Raw genomic sequence first — 22666 nt, forward strand, 5'->3', positions numbered from 1 at the left:
GCTGGGCATCTGAGCTTACACCCTCAGCCTTTATAACACACACAGAAATACACGCTCACACACCATGACCGGCAGCGCCCCCTGTGTTGGTCAGAAGGCTCTTATCAGATTGTTTTGAAACTGGTTGATCATATCTCTCCCACAGAAGAACCCAACCTTTAACACTCACTGGAGCAGTCAGCCATCCATCTAAAGCAGCAAAGGGACAAAATACTGCACTCAGTACTCACACAAATATGCACCTATCAAAATAAGTCTTAAACCACTAAAGGTTCAGTGGTCGACTCAAGCAGATTAAGCTATCACCATGTCTACTTTTGAAACTAGCTGGGACTGTAAAGACTGTAAAAACAACACATAAAAGACTTCAGACGACACAGGTGATTCTTGGTCTGCATGCTGGCCTGCCAGGTCCAATCTTTGGTCTTGTATTCATTTATTTATATTGAGCTTTAGTTCTTGTGTTTGACATATTAAAAAAAAAAGATCATTTATTGTTATTTTTAATAACTGAATCATTTGTTTTTTTGTTTTTACTGTTGGCTTGTTTCATTTTCCCTTTTGGGGGGATTTTGTCAAAGTTTGTAAGACAAGACATTTGAAACTGATAATGGAGTTGGTAATTCCATTATTTTCTGATATTTTATGGATGATTCATGAAATTTCAAAGGTTATTCATCTCACTTTATAGGAAAAAAGTCAATGCATGCTTTTATTCTAAATATAAGTGTACAAAGTAGAGACAAAGTAATCAAGAAATTAAGCTCAGAACCTCCCGTGATGTTGATGATAAAATTGGTCTATTCGAAAGCTTGGAAAGAAGGATTGCTGTGTCAATACAAAGTTTTTCTGGGTGATCACCTTTATCCTGTGATGAGACATCTCTATCCTGATGGGAATGGTCTCTTTGAGCATCCCCAGGTCTCAAGTGGTCTCTGAATGGTCTGATGAGTGTGAAAATGGTGTGAATCATATGCTAAGGCCTTCACAGTCACCAACTCTCAACACAGCAGAACACCTGTGACAAATGCTCTCTTACACTACCATCAAAACATCAAATTAGGGAATTTATTTTGAAAGAATGGTGTTTCATCCCTCTACTACATTACAGAGACTCAGAGAATCAATAAATCTGTCCCATGTCATATATTCACTGCACGATGACCCTTTTCTAAAGATTATTCTGCAGAGATGCAAGTGAGAACACAAAAGTCCAATCCAGTCGTCTCTAACATTAACCTGCCAGCTCCAGAGTACGAGGTCGATGTAATGTTTGATTGCATCGGTGTCAGAAAAACCAAGGTTATAGTCTTGGTGAATTCCCAGCTTGTGAGTGGCTGTCTCCTGTCTCCTGCACACTTTAGCCAGGCTACTCCCTCGCCCAAACCTTTCTATGTGAGAAAGGATAACCTCAGACAGTGTTGTGAAATTATTCTCCTGCTCTTTTGTGTGAAAGCAGGTTATGTTTAAACAGCTTATATTAAATAGTTGTCCTCATTCAAGGACAACTGTTTAAGATTTATAATCGTTATTAATATTCAAAAGACTTAAGATATTTAAAAAGAAAAAAACTATTTGTTAGTCCTTATCGTTGCTTCCTTTCGAGTGTCTACCCATTCCTCTCTGCTGCAGCGGCTGCAGTCTAAGCAGAGATACCCAGACCTCTTTCTCCCCGGCCACTTCTGGGGGGACACTGGGGTGTTCCCAAACTAGCCCATAGAAGTAATCTCTCCTTTAGTATTGGTCTGCTCTGGGGCCTCCTTCTAGGTAGACATACACAAAACACCTCACCAGGAGGCGCCCAGAAGGCCTAGCTAAATGCCTAATCTACCTCAGCTAGGCTCGAGGGAAAACACCTGGTGACTGGAGCTTGGCACATGGGGCCTGGCCAGGCGCAATTTGAAAGAGAAACATGGGGCTCCATGTGCCCTTAGGACCAGTGCCTTGTGGTTTAGGTGGCGGTCAGCGGTGGAGTTGCATCCCGGGTTGCAGAGCATTTCTCTTTCAAGCTTAATTGAGCCCAGTATGAACCAGGAAGGAACTTTTGCTGCACTTTCAACATTTCAGTGAATGACTCCCCGGTGAGACGGAAGAATAGACTTGCTTTCAGCCCACTCATCTCCTTTCTTTATCCTTACACTCCTCTGCCTGCATATTTATTCTCCTTTCTATCCTCTGCAGATATACTCTTCTCTCTACCTTTCCAGTCTGTTCGGCAGGCCATCCAACTTCAGATTGGCTGTAGGTTTTTTTTCCTATTTCATATGAATCATAATAACCATCTCATCCTCACTACCGTCTCCTGTTATCTCTCCACTTCCTTCCCTTCCTTTTCTTTCCTCAGACAGCTCCCGTTAGTGTAGGTGAAACTTGTGTGAATCAGCACTACCCGGCACATCTCTCCCACTCCCTCCTGGCTCAGTGTCTCTTTCCCTTTGCTGGTAATCAGGGGTCACGTGTGACTTTGCATATAGTGTTTGCACTGCAAAGACCCCACTAGGATCTCCAGCGCACCTTTTAAAAATAAGAACACATAATAAAGCCTTTCTATTCTACAGACAGATTTGATTCACTTCACTTCACCATTTGTGAATAAAAATGAATGCAAATGAGTAAACAGAAGACACACGTTGCAGAAGAGAAACATGGTTGTTTGTTTGCCTTGGAAAGCTGAATTGTCAAAATGTGAAATGGAGTTGAACAATGACGGCCATCAACCACGCCACTGCAGACATCAAGGGAATACCCCAAGGGTGAAAGATAGCTCTGAGAGAGGTTTGGTTCAGGAGTGAGGCACAAACTGAGTGACAGACGGGGACCTCAGTTCTCTCTTCTGCAGCCTTTTCTCATGCAGCTGCCAGGATCATATAAAGACACAAGGTCATGCATCATTGCACCTGGAATATTCTATTTACAAAATGTATTACATATTATTTTTAAGCAAGTTTATCGTTTTTTTTCTGCAGCAAATTAAATTATAAATGACAACAAAAGATAAGTGATGTCTACATAAGTCATTTAATGCAAATATCTATGTTATTTCAGTCTCATAGGCACACATTTGCATTAGGCAGGCATGTATCAGCCCACAGTGCAAGACATTAGGTGGTTCTGTCTCTCGCTTTAAACTTCAAAAACATGAGTCAAGCTTTAAACATGCATTATTTATGGCCTTGATTGGATGTGGCGTTGCTCAGTCAAGCATATGTACTGCATGTTTTCCTAAGATGCTGAAAAACCAGCTGAGATTTCACTGACATGCCACAAAGTGACAAACAATATTCGTCTTGCTGCTATGGCTACAACACTCATCTCTCTCTTTTTTCGTTTCATGACCGTTTCCAACAGCAATCACATCTCAACACTTTAAAAACTGCCCCAATTATGTTAACAGTACAGACAGCATATCTGCCTTTTGTTCTTTTCTCTGACCACTCAAGCCGAGCCAACCTGTAATAACATTTTCCAGACAATATGTGAATGCAAAATCAAAGGAGCTGAAGATGATAAAAGATAGCACACAAAGCTTTGCTGGATTTCACAAAGCAAAGGAGAAAAGACAGTTCAACTGTGCAGATAAAGCTTGAGAGGATCAAAGCCACTGTGCTGCTACACCAAGTCTACATGTTGATATTAATCTGAAGGAATCAAGACTTAGTTCAGATATGCCAGAGAAGCAATAAGATAACAAGGATTTACTTTCATTACTGGAGCTTTGCCAATTAATACAGTTCTTTAACAATGTGCAGCACCTACCTGAATAATATGACTTCCTGCGTGGTTCTAAATGAAGGCTCAGATTCACGTTGTTAAACCCGCCACCACGGGTAACCGAGCATTGACATTATTTACCCAGTCTGTTGGTTGGCATGGCAGAGAGTGCAGAGATAAGTTTGGGATGCAGATGAAAGAAAGATCCAGGAAGAGAACTGGAGGTAGGAAAACAAGGAGAGAGGCACAGGCATGGGGAGAGATGTGTGAACTAATAAGCAGAAACTTTGGTCCTGGTCAAAGACGTCTCTGTCCTTGCACATTCCTTCTTACACCTACATAGCCCCCACTGCTCACCACCAACAGGAAGAAAAGGCCATCTGCCTGATGTCCTTCGACCCACACACACTCTGATCACTGCACAAAAACATGCACTAGTAGTTAGGGGAACAGTTTGTAGTCAGAGAAAATTTTAAATAAAATTCCAACAGCCGAGACTTGCATTTCTTAGTTTGTAATAAAGATCAAGGGTCAAAGGAACTAAAACAGGGACTTTTGTGGCACAACGAAAAGGAAAAATACAAGAAGAAATATTAGCACATACAGAGAATGAAGATGAAGAGCAAGTAAAGGTAAATATTTCATAAAACTTTTTCATAAATTTTTAATTCTGAAGCTTTTGATGTTGCTTTTCTTTGTTTGGATCCTTAGCCAAGGTAGTGCCGTGGCTTCGGAGCAAGCAACATCTCAACAACTAGGCTGAGAGTCGTGAAATGTTTGCTCGCCAGCATAATAACTTTTTTTTTCAAGTTTCAATTAAGCATTAATGTTGGTTTGCTGTTAATAGTTTATGTTTTGCATAATAGGCCTAGACAAATATTGCATAGATTGCCATATAGTGTGGTCATGTTTCTCTCAAAATGAATTTTGTTCACACTGATGACCTGACTTTTCATTTAGCACATCATCAAGTCACTCTCGTACCATTAACATGGTTTATGACGTAACATCAGCCAAACTAACAACAGCCTAATTTTACTATCAGCCTCTGCTGTAATTTAAATTTACTGCATATGAGAAAATGTTAGACATTAAACATAAATATGTCACAATCTAAAAATCAGCATTTTAGCATGCAAGCAATTAGCTCAAAGCACCAGTAAGTTTGAGTGCAGCCTCGCAGAGCTACTAGCAGAGCTGTAGACCAGGACTGTCAAAGGTATGGAAATGGGTCGGCCAAATGGTCAAAGCTTTGTATTGTGTGTAAGGTGGTAAATCCGAGAAGCTACAGTATGCAAATGCGCTTCATTGATTCACAGCAGTAGCATTTCTTTGATATTAGAATGACTAAATCCATAAAACTGATGCACGTTGAAACTGGACTTATTTTCCAGGCTGTTTTGTAAAAGGCTGAACACACTAAAACAAGTCTGACACCCCTGCAATAGAATATAAGTCTTGCTGAACATTACTGTCACCAGTTTACTTCATTAATTTAACATGGAAGTCTCAAGGTATTTTATCTCTTGTAATAAAGAAATCTGTCTGAAATATTGGTGTAGTACAGTCAAACCTGCAGTGCTGAATATTTGTTACCTCTTTCTAGGTGTGACAGTTCATGCACGAGCACTACTGACACATCAGGATTAAGAGCTGTTACTTTATAAGGTAGCTGGATTCTTGTGAGATTTCAATCACAGTGCATGACTATAGGTTTTAAGCTACACGCTTGTGATAAAATCACAGTTCCTCTGGATGAATCAGTGTTATCTGCAAAGAGCAAATTTTGCTGCAGCCATGAGCATGTGTTGAGTGGGGCATTATTTTCTGTACATAAATGTTTTTTGTCTCTAAATTTTCCTTAAAGTGACCACAAGAATCATCTATTGACATGCTAACTAACTAAAATCATCACCTCTTTTTTTCCTCGGGGAAAAGCCAGATGAGTTTTAATCTGTGTTTGTCCTCACCATCTATTACTTCGTGTTCAGACTGCAAGCCTTCCTCTAAGAACTGAGTTTCTTTTTATCTTGAGTATCAGAAACATTTCTTGGATACCTCCACTATACTCTTATTTGCTGTAGCATACCCTGTTTCCCGTGCTCAGCTTTTCATCTATCGCAAAGCAGAGACCTGACTTCTGTACTATAGAAGACACAACAAAGGCAGTGTATATTTGAGGATTTATGCAGCATAAAACGCTTTTTTATCTTCCATATAAAGTCAGCTGGGTACTTTATCGCTCCAGCTGCTTTGGATTTTCTAGCTGGGATGTCAGCTGTGTTGCTAAAGTTGATAACCATTGCCTTGGTCTTGAAGTTGTGCAAAATTTGTTTCCTTTTCCGATTGCTTCTGCTTAAGCATTTATAAAAGCTTGAAGAGGTCCAATATTTCAGGAAAAAAGCAGTGAGGATAGAAGGTATAAAACATCTGAAAACCAACCAGTCTGCAATTTAAATCTCTCCGGACTCATGCAGTGAGACTAAGGTCTAACCAGAGCACCATTAAGGTTTTGTTCTTAGAAATGAGAAATTATTCATATTAAAATATACCTCAGCTGTGACAGATGGATTGTACTGAAGTGGAACTAGTTTTGTACTGTAGTTGTGAACATATCCTTCTGTCAGCAGGCTAAAGCCAACAACGATTTCCAACGCTTTCACACCCACAATTACGACACTTAACAGAAGTGATAAAGCCATTATGCACTATCCAAAAGACCTGGCAAAAGCTGATACAGACACCCAGAACTCTGTGGCTGTGGCTTCACTAAATGTGCCGAGCACTGATTTAACTTCAACAAATAAATGCCAAGCCAACAATAACTCAGAGTATCAGTGTCCGGGAGTCTTGCTGCTAAATAGCATGCAAATACGAGTGGATGCAAGACTACATGTGCATTTCTGTGAGTGTGTGCGCAGATGCATGTTGATGTGTGTCTTGACTTGTTTCAGTTGCAGGCTCTTGGCTTTGTGCCTGATGGGGGTTAGTGGAGGTTGGACCACTGCCTCCCTGCTGCTCTGCCCCGCTGTCCCACAGCCCCTCAACAGCTACCAGTTAGAAGAAAGCGGAGGACACACACACACACACACAAACACACAAACCTTCCAGCTCTCAGTCCCTCTCTGCTGGTGAAGCAGGAGGGGCGAGTTGAGCTTCTCCTCACAGCTGCTCGTCACACACTGCTGGAGACACTGGAGGAGCTCCAGTGACACAGCAAACACACAATCACAAATTCACTATTGCATTTTGTCTACATCCACACACACACAGAAGACTTCCAACTACATTAACTATACCCTTCATGATCACAGGCCTGAGTAAAATTACCACCTTTCCCCATGATACATCATCACACTCTTTCCAGGCTTGACTCTTTTTTGTCTGCAGACATGTGGCACAGTGATTTGTGATTGGAAGCAAACCAGAAGAACAGCAGGAGCAAAAAAGACTTTCACTTGCCCTCCTCCTGCCGCCTTCCTGCTTTGGCCCATCATGACTACACATTGTCATGCTAGCAGTGTTTTGCCCTCTAACCAGATATTTCATTACCCTTCGTACTTTATTATCTTTTCAATGACAAAGTAATTTCCCCCTGGAGCAAACATGCCATCAACACACTTAATTATATTTACATGGTGCCATTGCTTTCTTTGTCCTTTCAAGATGGATTTGAAGCAAGAGTTTGGCAGTGAAAAATACTAGGGGCTAGGGACATTAACATCATTATTACTGAAGGCGGAAGAGGGAAAGTATCATTCGAGCACTTTACAAGATGCTTATTTTGTCGACTGTAACATCAGGTGATGATGGTTTTCATTTATTTGTATGTGGTGACTGAAGTGCTCCTAGAGTGCCAAATGAATATCTGAAATATCACTCTGATATTGGATTTTTAGTGGATGGCAGTCTAAGAGGTGATCTAGGTGTTGCTAGCATAAGATTCAAAACAAGCACCTGTTTTCCAAGAAAACAACATTTCTCCATTTCAAAGTTTGAAATTAAAATTGAATAAGTTTCTTTTGTTCTATTGTCAGTAAAATACAAGGTATAAAAATATAAAAATCAAGCACAAGCTAGGGAAGCATAGTGGTGCAGTGGTTTGTCCTGTTTCCTCACAGCAAGAGGGTCCTAAGTTTGAATCCAACAGCCAGACGGGGTCTTTCTCTGTGGAGTTTGCATGTTTTCCCCATGGGTGGCTGCATACTCCTGCTGCTCTTCAGGGTGTAACCTGCCTTTCATCCTGTGACGGCTGAGATAGACTCCAAAACTCCCTCAATTGGATAAATGGAAGAAAATAGATTGATGGATGGATCTAAGCGCTATTTATTATTGCTTTTTGTTTTGGCACCACACAAATGCAAAACAGTAAGGTTTATTTGAAGTGCTGCAGGCTCATCAACACAGAAGCCATATTAGGAAAACTAGTGTGGACAAATTCCCACCAATTAGTATTTGGTGTGATTTGTGTTTCTGGCCCTGTTGTCTAAAAAGACATTAACCTTATGTTCTGTTTTAGATGTTCATATGCAGTCTTTCTGGTAAGTCCACAGTTAAGGCTTGAATTTAAAAAGTGTTTATACATTTACCACGATGGTCTCTATGAGCTAGAATTAGAAACTTCACTTGAATGACCTCTGAAAACACATACAGTGTATATATAAACTTGCCTTTATGTCATGTTGTATATTATACTCTTTTGTTGTCTGTTTATCATTGTCCAGCTGTCTTGTTTGTTGTTTCTATTATAGATATTTTTATTGTAGCTGTTTCTCTTCTTATGTTGGAAATTATTATGTTTACTGCCAACTTGTGTTTTGCTTTCTCCACTTTATCTTAATTTATTCCTATTTATTCTTTTTCTCTCTTATTGCTTTTCTCTTTCAGTTTACCTTCTGAGCATGTAAGATTTATTATAAGTTATAACAAAGTAATTTTTTATTGTTACTATTATTGTATTTTCCAGTTCAGTCTGTTTGTTGTTAGGTGCTCATAAGTACCGTGTGTTTATCAAAGCTTTCTGCTGAAAATAGTTGAATTTGTCTAGAAACTACACTGTGAGCCATTAAACAAAAGAATGCACTGAGAGGCATTATACATCTGCAGAATCCACTGATGATGAGTCTCTGTAGGTTCAACAATGAGCAAAGGCGTTCACATTACAAGCAGACAATACTCTTAGAAGTCTGCATGTAAGGAGCCTAGAACTTTTGACTTTTCATCAAAGCAGATCTTTTTCTTACTGATGATTTAACAAAGAGAGTTTCATGCCCATCTAATGATTAGAAAGACTACCAGCAAAAAACAAAAACAAGCAAACAAACAAACAAAAAGACTTCCTTCAAAACCCCCGTGACTCTATTTTATCTTCTTTTAAGATGTTACCGCACATTTCAGAATTTGATTTGTTTTGGAAACTTACTAAAATAATTGACATATCATTATGCTTTTGAGTCCTCTTTTGAGAACGAGACATCTCAATAGCAAACAAAACTTATTGGAAGTGATTGAGTTATTTTCGCTGTGTGCCCAGAGTGGCCTCAACTTCAAACAGCTACACCAGCAAGAAATAGATCAGAAGCAAATGTCCACTTTACTCAGCTCTTTTCCTGATTCCACTGACAGCATTCTTAATGAGCACACTGTGAAGGCCTTTGTTTTTTTATACAATCATTGTTGCTTCTCCTGCTCTTTTTCCAAGAAAATTGTATTTAAAGCTGTGTAACCTTTAATGAAACCTGAAAAACCATATGCAATTTCACATACGGTTCATTTCACTCCAATCTGTGCGCACATTTCATGCAAATATCCAACTTGAGATTCATCTGTTCAATTATGTTTATGATCGAGTGTAATAACGTTAAGATTTAAGTCTCGGGTCTATTGTAAAGATGGGGGTGACAGCTGAGATATGTCATCCTCTATCAAACAAAGACTTTAGCTCCTTTTTCAGAAAATGACAAGCAGTTATAAATCAAAGTTAGCAATTAAAAACAGAGGGCCACAGGGTTTGAAATCATAGGTGAAGGATTTAGAAAGTGGACTTGACTTCATTTTATGGATGTTAGAGCTCATTACTTAAGCAAAACCATAAATGGTGATTAACTTAAGAGGTTTGAATATTTTATCCTCGTAAATTACTTCAAGCGCACCTTTGGCAAACTAAAGTGATTACACTGTTACAGTGGCTAAAAGAGCAGAAGAACAGCTTTTAGACCAAGCAGACAGATGTAAAAACAAAAGCCAGTTTAAATACAAAGCATTAGGATTTAATTAAGCTTTAGACCTGTCACACAATCCTAGAGAGGAGTCAGCAATCATCTAGCAACCACTGATCTCAAGGGAAAAATGTGTATTCCCCAACCGGTTGCAAGTGTGGTGAAATTAATTACTAAAACACCATTCACACAGGGCTAAAGACGATTCAGTGGTTTTTAACCATTACTTGCAATTGCGCTGGTCTGTAGAAGATTGATTCAGTCACCAGCAGTAAGCATGACGGTCATGAGAGCATTCAAAAACTCACCGAGCAGCAATGAAACTATGAAAAGCGCAACCCAATCAGACACAGAGAATATTTGCCTTCAAAGTAAAAGTTGGGCCATTATAGCTGCAGCCAACACATTTCAAAAGGCAAAGATTTTACTTTGAAGGCAAACTTCCCAGTTCAATACAGTACAGAGAGAAAATGGCAAGTGCTTGCAGACAAGTCTGTGTTCTCCATGCAAACTAAGGGACAATTTTTCAGGGATGCTGGTGCAGCCAGTGGATATCCAGGCTTAGATCTCCATGTTTGTTCACAAGTCATTGTTCACAAATAATTACTTTAAAACAAGACAAAAGACTACATTAGGGTGGCAGTTATGATTATTTTGCTCTCCACCTGTACTTTTTATGTTAAAGCAAACAACTGTGCTCAAACATGATTGGCCATGTGGACTATAAAAAACAGAAACTGCATATGCATCCGTACTACTACATCTACTTTATGGAGATTAATACTGTATGACAAGATGCATTGCAGGGAAACAAAGCAGTAAAGTTGAGTGTCCCTAAAGAGATTTAGAACATGTCAGACAGTATTTTAGAAAAATCCTATAGTCAGCCAATTTATAATAATGTCAAAAAGCATTTAGCCAAGACATTAAATCACATTTTGTCCCCAGCTGTAAGTTAGGAGTTTTGTGCCCAAAAAAAAGTCAATAAATTAAGGCAGCGTTAGAAATACCCATTCTTTAACAAGTGCATCTGCTGTGTTTAGACTTAATCAAAGGAAATTACCACAACGCAGTTCTTGTACTGCCTTACAATTACTGTGTAAGCAAAGCTGATTAAAAGTCAACCCCGTCATTGCTTCCCACCATGCAGTGATGTGTGGAGAGGCAACGCCTGGTTCAGAAAGGAGGTAATTTAGCAAACCCCAAATGAAATCCCCGCTAATTAAGATGAGTTTCTTCCACTGTGAGAGAAAATAATCTATTGCAAGAAAATCCATAGAAACAGAGGAAGCTGAAACATAAAGCAAAATGCTCGCATGTCAAAGTTTTCTGTTTTAAAAACATATATCACTGCTCCTTTACTGCTAATATAAAATACTGTACATACTGTTTATACAGAATATACGTCTTATCTCAGCTGCTACCTGGTAATACATTTCTATTATGTCCTCCATCCATTTATTCTCTTTTCTTCTCGCACAGCAGCAAACAACAGCTTAAAAATAAAGCAAAATAAATGTCAAGGTTTCTGGATTTAACTGGAATTTTCTTAAACTAAGGTATCTAGTTTTACATAATTAGAATAACGCAAAAAGCAGAAACATTCCAAACAAAATTACTATCAAAATACAAATTTTAATTGTGTTTTCACAAGGTGGGTACCGCTGACCTTGACTAATCTGATTTTGCATTATTTTGGTCCCAAGTGATGCATTTGCACTCCTCATTTTACCAATAACGACTTTGTATTCGGTTTAATACAAGCTGGGCTCTTGTTCAAATATGTCACTTAACAAAGAAGTATTTCCTTTTATCTATTCTGACATGTTTCTCATTACACCCAGTAAGTGGATCGAGCTGAGAGGGTCTGAATATTGTATTTCTTTTTTCTGTATTAGTGCCAAGACACTTAGGCCAACAGTTGTTTTATTCTGTTTGACTCATTCCCCGTGCTCCTCATCTTCTCCTCTGTTTGTTCAACAAAATCATTTCAAATGACGCGCATTCATGCAAAGATCCAAAAAGCCAAATTCACGATAGTCTAAGTTCAGAATCAAAGTTTTAAAATATGCATATACAGAAATAGAAATTCACTGTCACATTCAGTTTGAGACCTTTCCAGAGGTTCTTCAGTTGTTCTTTTATTATCATTATTTTGCATCACCATCAGCTCTTGACTCTATGGCCATTTTGGCATAAGTAAAATGCAGGGCAGTTCTTAGTAGGATTGTTCCAGAAAGCAGTGAAGTCTATCACAAAGCACATTATAAATGGGAATTCCAAGAATCCGCTTATTCTGATTTTGTTTTTTATGTTTTGCTTTATATTTATATTTATTTGCAAATCAAATGTAAGCTGACCTTCGAAAGCAAGCAAAAAGTCAAGTGCAGATCTTCTCCTGACTAATATTTCAGTCTCAGTCAAAAGAAATTCAACATTATGCACTCCACACTGTATATAAATGCCACTTGTTTTGCACATATTCAACTCTGTATATTTTATATATTTTATTATTATTATTATTATTATTATTTTATTTTATTTTTTTACTATTTAATTTGTAAAAATGTGTATACACACACACACACACACACACACACACACGTAGGAAAATATTTAGTATACACATCCAGAAATGCATACACTATTATATATTGTACATATATTTATTAGTTTCAGGTTGGCCATTCTTGTATTTTGCTCGTTTGTGTTGTTGTGTTTGCACATCTCTGTTGCTTGTGGGGCTCGCACACAAGAATTTCACTCGCATGTGCTGTGCCAGTGTGCCTGCACATGTGATGTGACAATAAAAAAGTGATTTGATTTGATTTGAAAAGAAAAAATCCCCACAGCACGAGTCCTCGCTGACAATAGATTGCCCTTTCATGAGTCCAGATGAGTGGTGGCCAATTAATTTTCCCAAAAGAGAAATGTGAGAAACTGGGACTGCTGAGGAGGGCCACACAAATAACCTGATAAAGAGAGAAAATTCATATTGCACCAAACTGAGTTTGTTTATTGATGTGGTCCTCCACAACAGTCCCAGTTTCTTGTGTGGGCCTGTGGGGAAAATTAATTACCCACCCCGGCTATAAAGGGTTGTGTTTCTCATGGTCTGAGAGCTGTTCAGGTGCCTTTTGGCAAACTCCCGACCAGTCGGCATGTGCCTTTTAGTGAAGAATGACTCCTGTCTAGCCAGTCTATTATAAAAGCCTGATTAATGGAGAGCTGCACTAGTGGTTCTTCTTCTGTAAGGCTCCTTCATGACCAGAATTAAATTCTGAATCTCATTAATCCCGCTGGTACTTGGTAACCTGTTTGACTGAGTCTTCTGGCCTGATTTACTTTGATACACTCCTCCAATCCAGCACATCAAAGACAGTTTTTAAAATTAAGCAGAGGTACAATGTCAGTGTCATAACAAGGATTTAAATACTTAAAGTACGTAAATGGAATATTTCAATCTTCTTTTTTATATAGTCACAAAACCGTGTTGCTGTGACATTGTGGAGGATTGTGTGCAGACTACTGATTATTAGGAGGCATATACCTTTTACAGGCATGTGTTTTGTATTGTATTACAACATTAAAGAAAAAACCCAAAGATTAAGATGATCCCTTATAAACAAGAATTTTGTGGCAGTGTAAAAGAAGAACTTCATTTTTAATGGGAAGAGAAACCCACTAGAACCAGGCTCATAGAGGTTTAAACAATGTACCAGATCAGTGTGATGCTAAAGAGGATTTTTTAATTGACCATGTACAAAATATGGGAATAATTAGACAAAAGTTAAGAAAAAACTTAAGCATGTAAGAAGAAGGAAGGATTCTTCTTCCTTCAGTTGGACATTTTTCTCTCTTGTTTTAGCTTTAAGGACAATCTGATAATAAGTCATTCTATCCTGAAAGTAACACATTTATGAACTACATTTTCAGCATTGCTCTGTGACAGGGTTTTTCTCAATTTAGCAAAAGCGTAGCTGAAAGCAGTCCTATACATTTATGCAAGTTGAAGGGATGGATGGTGTTTGGTACTGTTGCCTCACAGCAATAGAGTCCTGGGTTCAATAACCGGACGACCGAGGTGTGGATTGTTTCTTTTTTCTGTTACTCCAGTGATTTGAAACTGTATGCAGGTGTGAATGTGAACGTTAATTTATCACAGTCATCTGATAAATATAACTGAGTATCGTGTACATAGTAGTGGGAATGTATGCAGTTTTTCCTAATAATATTGCATAAGGGAAGTATGTAAAAAATGACAGTGTCAGAGTTCTAGGTTTTTGAACCGGTGCTTTGTCTTGTGGAGTTCTGGTTATTTTAGGTTGTTTAGTTTCCTACAATGGTTCTCTTTCTATCTTGTCCTCACCGTCTTGTCTCCATGTATCTTCTTGTGTCGTGCGCTCCCTCTCTCTCCGTGTCCCCTGCTCTCCCTCTCTCCTGTATCTCTCACTCTGTCTTAGTCATGTCCCCGTGTTTTGTCTCCCTTACCGGTTTCCATGTTCCTCTCATTGTGTTTCATCCTCGTCTCCCCAGTCTGTCGTGTGTTCCCATGTTTGCTTATTTCCATATTAGTGTCAAGTTCGCATGTTTGTGCTACTTTCTGTTTATTTTGATAATCCTTTCTCTCTCACATTACATTCAGGTTTGTTCCCTTACTTCTTTATGTCTTATTTGTTCCCGCTGTGTTTCCCAGTGGTCTCCACCCCTCTATTCCTCCCCTTGTATATATGTGATCCCAGCTTTCCCTTGTCCCTCATCTGAGTCTCTGCTCATCAACTCTTGTGTTTCCCAGTTTTTTCAGTTTAGGTTATTTGTTGCATTTTAGTTTATTTCGTATCTTTATGTTCAGATTAAATAAACGGCTCGCTTTGTGTTAACTATTTCCTGTTCTCCTGTGTCGTCTGAATTGGAGCCTCTTTTCACCTCCCACGATCTGCAGCCATAGATCTTGACAGTAGACTCTGACCAGAATGGAATACAGAGAATACACAGACTTTGTTTTTGTGAATTTTGAAGAGTTTCAGAACCAGCTGCTAATTTTAATGGGCGGTGGCTGATCCCTTTTCATGAGGGGGAGAAGGAGAAATTAAGGCAAAAGATCTGCAGTTTGGTATGCAAACTTATTGCAACCTGGCAAAAAGACTTCTCAGCTTTGAACCTCCATCTCCGCACAGGGAGCACTACACTGACGGCCGTCTCAGCCTGTCGAGGCTGCCACAGATATTCCACTTGTTGCCAAGCTAACTCGAGATGAAGTTGAATTTTGTGTTTCTAAGTCTTCCCAGTTTAACCCTGAGCCTTGTGTTTTCTAGACTATTGACTCAGGAAAAAAAACTTTTTTTTCCCATATACAAAATCTGAGAGTGAGTTTGGTGATGTCAGCACCATCACTTGTTGGTCCCTCGGGTGGAGACAGCTGGTGTTCAGCCAGTACCTGAACCCCATCCAGGGCTCTTCACCAGCCCCAACTGCTAGTGGAGGCAGCTGAGCACCCTGCACAGCCGCAGGCACAGCATCCAGAGCAGGCTGGGAGACCTCTGGCTACTGCTTCACCAGAGGTCTCCACCCCAACTGGTCCTGTTCCATTCCCAGCCAAAGGTCTGCACGCTGCTACATATTTGCCTACAAATACATGAAGTTAGGTACACTACAATAATGGGTTAAAAAGTTAGATCAAGAAGGTAAGAAGTATAGTAACCAGTGCTACTTCTGTGGTAAATCCTAAAATCCTGACTGAAAATCTTTATACACACCATTCCTTTGCAAATGGTCACATAGATGATTTGCTCTTTCCAGAATGTTATATGAGTTGTTGAATGGTTAATATTTCTGAATACTGTTGAAATTGATCTTTCATTAAGAGGTAAACGTACTTGAAGCACTAAAGTACAAATATGTTTAGGTATTAAAGTCTGTGGTTACCAGGTTGCAGGTTACAAGCATGTGTGAATGTTTGCACTGTGCTTTTCTATCATTATTGAGGATTTAACTTGTCAAAACTGGCATTAAGCTTGTTTTTGTTCTAAAGAATTCATACAAAATATTTTTTTTTCACAAACTTATTTTCAGTTTCATGATTATCTTATTGAATCTGTGTTTATCTTAAATGTAGATGTAGATATAAGGTATAAAAGATCGAGTTTCAAGCCAGAATCATGAATTTGTTTTTTTTTTATGCTAAAAAAGTTCTCTTTTTTGTATATATCAGGAGGTATAATTACTGAATATTAACAGCACCTGTGCCAATGTGAATAACTGTGCTAATGATGAACATCCGCAGTAATAAAGGCAGTAGAAAGCACATATCAACAGGGAATGAGGTTTAATGGATTCAGAACTCCACTGAGGCTAATTTGAATGCATGAATCTCATTATAACAGCAGGAAATGGCTTTTGACAGGTTCTGTGTGACATTTGGCTCTCTGCTCAACTGTCCACAGTCACTGGCCTGTCAACCTTGTCACTTCTTTTTTTGCCAAGGGAGCTATGGAGACTGAAATCCTTTTGACAGCTCTCTGTCCATTAAAAAGGTGACAATGAATTCCACTGAATATCTGCAGTATAGACTATAACAGTTCAGCGGTGAAGGAGCAGCGGAATACTTTGCCAAACAGAGGAGGAGACACAAAGCACACAGGAGACATTCAGATTTAACAAACATTACAACAGAAATAGAAAATGCAGCACTGATGTTGCGCCTGTGTGACACAACACTGGGACATAAACTCTGCGGCTGACTAACTATGTAATTGGGACAGGCGTGAATCCAGTATGAAAGCAGCTGTTTGCGTAAACAGGGCCATGTTTGTTTTCTTCTCACTGAACACAAATAAACTTATTTTAAAAATGTGTTTCGAGAATCATTTACATGCTCCAAAACAGGACAGACTAAAAGGAAAACTGTGGAATGAGATTGGGATACAGAACGAGTGACAAAGAAAGAGCCAAGAGCTTAACTTAAATGAGTAACTGAACATTTCAGTTCCTCAAAACCTAACCTAAATCTAACCTAAATCTAACCTAAATCGCAAGTCAGATGTGAGTAAAATCAATAACCAGGCACTGTATGGCGCTGATTAGAGGTAAGTAGGGTGGGAGAAAAGAAAAAGAGAGTGCAGTGTGTCTCCATTAGTTGAATCTAGGGTGGATTTCAATGGACTAACAAAGAGCTAATGATAGGAGAGATTTTAAAATATTCAGGTAGCACTCATCTGCTGTGAAACTTTGAGACCTGTATTAACATACCCCCACTTTCTTTTTACGTTTCTGATGCCCTTAATTCAAGGTCTCCTCATAAAGACCTTCTTTGATTATTTCAGCGATTCTACCCAGGAGACTGAATCCTGTTTTAGACGCACACAACATCTTCATTACACACCGGATAGGAATGCAAAAAAGGTTGGAAAAGAAAAGCACGAGTAGGCCGAACAAACACATTCCCAAACACTCTGTCCTTTCAGTGAGGGTCAGTAGGCAGCGAGCTGGATGGAAAGAACTGGACTGACCTTTAAGGCTAGCGATGATACAGTCACATAAAAAAAAGAAAGGTAACACTGAATGAGCCCTTTGTCCTACGTTTTGTTATAATGATAAACTGCACATACAACCAGTTTCTGCTACAACTAGGGGAGAGTAAAATCTCAAAGGTGTCAGATGTCAGGCTGGCAGACACACACACACACACACACACACACATTGCTAATGAAGCCTTTCCACCAACCTAAATATGAGACAAGATAAACATGTCATTAAGCTGCTTTTTTCACATGCTGATGGATGTTCGATCTCACTAATGGAGGAAATAGATTATATCTCAATCCTTTCTGTCCAATTAACACTAATTGGGTGGTTCGGTAAAAAAAAATACCATCTTGCGTAAAACTTTACAATATGTGTAATTGTTTTTCATTTTTAAATGAGTTATGAAACATTTTATTTTATTTTTCTGTAATATGTTAGCACTCACGTCTCTCTTCTCAGCTCCTCCACATCCTGCTCTTGTGTGATTACTTGCTTCACCCTAATGTGTGCCACCTGGGTTTATTTGTTCTTCCTGAGAGTTTTTGGTCTGTCTTTCTCACTCGCTGTATCAAACCATCTCTGTACTCCCTGTTGTGCTGCAGCAGTCTGTTATACTATGAAATTCTTTCTGCTGGCTTCACAAGTAGGTTCATTCATTAAGACACTCCCACAGTATTGACAGAATAAGTACTCAGTACATTAGTATTATGTATTGTGCAAGAAATGACGATACATCAAGCGGTTACATTTTCATAGCTGCTTTGATAATTTGAGATGACAAAACCCACTGTAGTCAAATTATTAAACATTCATCCATCTTCTTCTGCTTATCCAGTTCAGAGATGCAGAGAGCTGAATCGAGGTACCTCCTAGACAGATCCCCAGTCTAACACAGGGCTAACAGAGAGAAAGACAACCATTTATTTCCACATTCACACCTACGGCCAGTTTAGGGATCATCACTAATCCCATGCAGACCGTGAGAGGAAGCTGGAGTAGCCATAGACACAACCCATGCAGGCACAAAGAGAACGTGGAAACTCAAATGAAAATCAACTGACATTTCATTTTGAAACTTTTTATTCAGTTATGAAAACATATGTTCTGTGTTTTGCTTTTTCTGTTTTTGTTATTTTAATGAATAACTGATTTTTTTATTAATTATTATGGGACGGATTAATCCCCTTGGTGGGGGTATGCATCTATCCAGCCCTCCGTCTCTTATTCACAGGGGGTTAATGCCCCGTCTCAGCTGTCATTGGGTGAGAGGAGGGGGAGATGTTTCCAGTCTGTCACCTGGTTACGCATAGAGACAGGCAACCATTTACACTCACTTTCACACCTACAGTCAGTTTAAAATCGCCAATTAGTTTAGGGGCCAATTAATAACAGCTAATTAAAGCTGCTTTATCTGTTCATCTCTCACTTTGGAAATGCTTGTGGGTGGATTCTTCTACTATCTGATGCTACAGGTAATAATCTCTGGATTTTAAAAAAAATTGCAAATAGCTGGAAGTGAACTTTAATTTGGGATTTACCAGTTTTAGACATTATTGATAAGTCTTATTAATCGGACTTGTCACAGACTTTTCATCATTCAAATCATACAGTCGTGGTCATGGAAAGGCATATGACCTCTAAACAAACTACACAGAGCTTTTAACTTCATGACTAATGGATACTGCTGTCACATCGGTCATGAAATCCTAAAGAGAGTGTGACTGAAGATGCTGGTTTGAACATTAGTATCTGATTAATTTGTTTGTTTCTCACCTCTTTTCAAGACGGCACTTGGCCTCCATCCAATTGGGACACGGTTTTTGCCAAACTAGTCCTTTTTATGGTCAGGGTTGGGAAGAAGCCTATCCCAGCTACCATAGGGCGAGAGGCGGGGCACACCTTGTGCAGGTCACCAATCTATCACACTTCCCTAAATATAGCTAAGCTTATTTTCTCTGTGTTAACTTATTACCATTTTCTTTGAATAATAGACTGAGCTGTTGTTGTAATTGTTATGCCTTGGAGTGGGAAGAGTTAATGGCTATGTAGACAGTAAATGCAGCTCTTCTTGAACATCATTGTGTAAGGCCATGATGGTGAGCGGACTACAGCGACTGCACTGAAAGGGGCCCACTGAAATGAAGTTTATGCTTACATTCAGTAAGGAAGATAATCACACATCTTTCTGCTTCCTTGGTGTTCGGTGGTGAAAGTATGCTTTAGATCATTTTCCCACACTGTCGAGCTCATTGCTGACATCACAGGTCTAGTCCATTCATCTTTTTGCTTACGTTCTTCAGGCCAAACAGCCTCCACTTCACATTTTCTAAATCTCACTGTGCATCTGTCATTCTCCCTGGCGGATGCCTTTGTGCAACCCAACTCCATCTATGGCTCCATCTTTATTTCCACCACCAGCATTGACTCTGGGGGGTTCTGCCCTAATTTTTTATCACCGACTGATTCCGTTCTGCCGCGATGTGCCATCGGAGTCTATTCGTCATGTAGCTTAACGGAATTCTCTATATCAATAAATCATGTGCACTTCCTTCCTGATCTCTCCTTATTGAAATGGAGTTTAGCCCAGTGTGCAATTGTTCCTTAAAAGTTGAGTTAGTTTTGGAGATACTTTTTTAACCCTAGAAAAAATATTTTCATAGTTTTTTGTTTTGTTTTGTTTGTTTTGTTTTGTTTTTTTTGTTTGTTTGTTTTTTTGCAGTTTGGCCAAACAATCTGCACTGTAAATGTGGTACAATAATCCACTGCTGTGAGGAAAAGGGAATAAAAAGAGACCGGGCTGGCGATCCTTTGAACAGCCTGTTATTTCTGACTGTATTGCTCAGCCACCCTCATAGTTGCATTTTGAAAGATTTTAAATCTTTAATGGATGTGTAAGAAAAGTGAATGAGGAAAGGAAATTTTTGAAGAGGTATGTGCATGTGCACCTTAATTGTTGACGGCATATATCAGTCCGCTCTAAAGTGGTGTACCTACTCTTACAGTCACCTGTAGAGCCATTCATCTTGCTTGGCTGATTCGTCAAATTTACTTTGCTCTTGTTTTGATCTGTGGAAATTTGCATTCAGCAAACTATATTAAAAATCTGACATCTGACTAGATGATGATTTTATATGAAAACGTTGTGATCAATCAGTGGGGCTGATAAATAGAAAGCCACTGCTGAATTTGCGGTATCCTGCCTGGATGACTGAAGCAGCACTGAGGTGCCAGCTTTCATCTATACCTCCCACCAGTCTATAGCACACATGGCACAGGGACACATTTGATCTACAGCCTGACACTGCAGATCCAATCACTTGTCAAAATGTCTGTATACATTTGCTGCTCTTCTCTGAGCAGCACACTTTGCCCTCTTAGTTTCAGCTCACCCTGAAATCAGAACACACAGAGAGCATTGGGGTTGACACTGACAAGATCTCATGAAATAATAATGGTCTGCTTCCAAGTGCAACCTGAACAAAAAACTCACATGGGACATGGCGTCCACTGAGGTAGCTTCTCTTTATCCACTCCAGCTTTTTATGCAATATATAACAGTGGCAACTGATTCCATTAGGAGAAACGCTCCACATATGAACATGCAGTTTCTGTTTGATTTTTGTATTCAAAACGCTCATTAAAGTTTCTTGTGTGACAGCTATTGGAGCAGATTAAGTGCTGCTGAGCTAGGAGAAATGACAGGTTGATGACTTTTCTGAGTTGCTCGAATAGTTTCAGCAGCACAGGTGCTGCCCTGTAAACATTTTTCAGCTTCAGTGTGCTTTTACCAGTTTCTCTGCCTGCAAGTCAACCTATAATCAATGAATAAATGTGCCAGGAATGTTGTATTTGTAAAACCTGCATTTTCATATTCCTTCAGCCTAATTTGAGCCTTATAAATATTTGAAGTGCCACACATACTGCAGCCAGAGATGATGGAAGTAAGACTTAGAGCTCACTGTGCCTTTTTTTGTGCTCGAGTGAGGATTGAGCCCCAGTGGAAAGCAAGTCTTTCATCAAGTGTCTAACCAGACTCATAAACCATCCTGAAAGGCCTCCCTTAGGCACCTTGCTGGGTAAACAATACCATCACTCTGTCATGATCGTGAATTAAGATATTACCACACGCATGTAATTAACATTTGTATTCAGGCCCAGAACAATGTTTCATCTTGATTAAATAAATATTGAGCGACACCACCATGAGAAATGCTGTGTCATTTTTCCCCCCATTTTTCCCCCTGCAGAGAGTAGTAACTGGATTAAATTGAAGGGATTTTCAAAAGCAGAAAACAGGACATGGAAGGTATTTGTGGAGCACAAAAATAGCAAAACCCCATCAAAGCAAGTCCCCTCTCGGAAAAATCGCAGTAGTGGTCCTGCTTCAGACGTGAGCATTGTCCACTGCGCCATGTCAAGCTTTTATGGACCAAACATGGGTGAAATGGAAGTGAAGAGCGACTCGGCGTATAGACTGGCCTGAGGGAGACAGGTTTGAGCCATGAAGAAGTGAAAGAGATGTAGTGTGGCTATTGTACACTTTTATGAATCAACCTATGGATAAACCGTCCCCATCATGCCATTCACAGAAAATGGGTAAAAATTCTCTTTTGCTAATATAGTAATGACAGAAGTGGTTATTTAAGTGCAGGGGCAGGGGATATCGTTTGCAACAGAGTACAGCATATAGAATGAGTTTGTAGTCCTGAGATATACGAACAAAACTTTGATGCTGCAATAGCTTCATGCCTGCCCCCAGCCAGTGTATACCCTCTCTCAAGTGAGAAAACATGGTAGCAAGGGAGTGAGAAGAGACTGGGGGAGAAAAGCTTTGAAGATCACAGTGCTGCCATCAAGTCGGTGTTTGGTACCCCATCCGCACCCTAGAAAAAGACGCTCCCTTTTTCCAGTAATCTGTGCAACTTCCTTTTTCTTCTCCCTCGTTACCTCCTACTCTTTTACTCAATATCAGGAAAAAACTGGTGATGTTAGGAGGATGGCTGTGTTTTCTTGTCTCTCTCTTTTCCTTTTTATTCCCATTAGCCTGAAGTTGTCACAACTACCTGACACCTACACAACTGCTTGCTACCCAGAGAGGAAATATAAAGACGGAAAAGTGATAGGACAATGAGTGACAGGTGATGAGGTACATAGGGGAGTCGATGAGAAAGCAGGGAGGAAAACAACAAGAAAATAGTGGATTTGAGATGGGG

The 22666-nt window shown here is 39.4% G+C and overlaps 1 protein-coding gene across 6 annotated transcripts in view; it reads right to left on the reverse strand.

Moving 5' to 3' along the window:
* Positions 1–22666, reverse strand: part of drp2 (dystrophin related protein 2) — a 119538-nt gene that overhangs the window by 81744 nt on the left and 15128 nt on the right. For 3 of the 6 annotated variants that reach the window (XM_082554708.1, XM_082554706.1, XM_082554712.1), the window contains exon 1: positions 3757–3962. The exons of 2 other annotated variants lie outside the window; for them this stretch is intronic. The gene's annotated coding sequence lies outside the window, so the exon portion shown is untranslated. Of the gene's footprint in view, positions 1–3756; positions 3963–7830; positions 7872–22666 lie in introns of those variants that run through there. One more of the 6 variants, XM_082554707.1, reaches the window with a different exon arrangement.

The sequence above is a fragment of the Aulonocara stuartgranti genome (assembly GCF_965226115.1).
Source record: "Aulonocara stuartgranti genome assembly, chromosome: 2".
Taxonomy (NCBI): Eukaryota; Metazoa; Chordata; class Actinopteri; order Cichliformes; family Cichlidae; genus Aulonocara; species Aulonocara stuartgranti.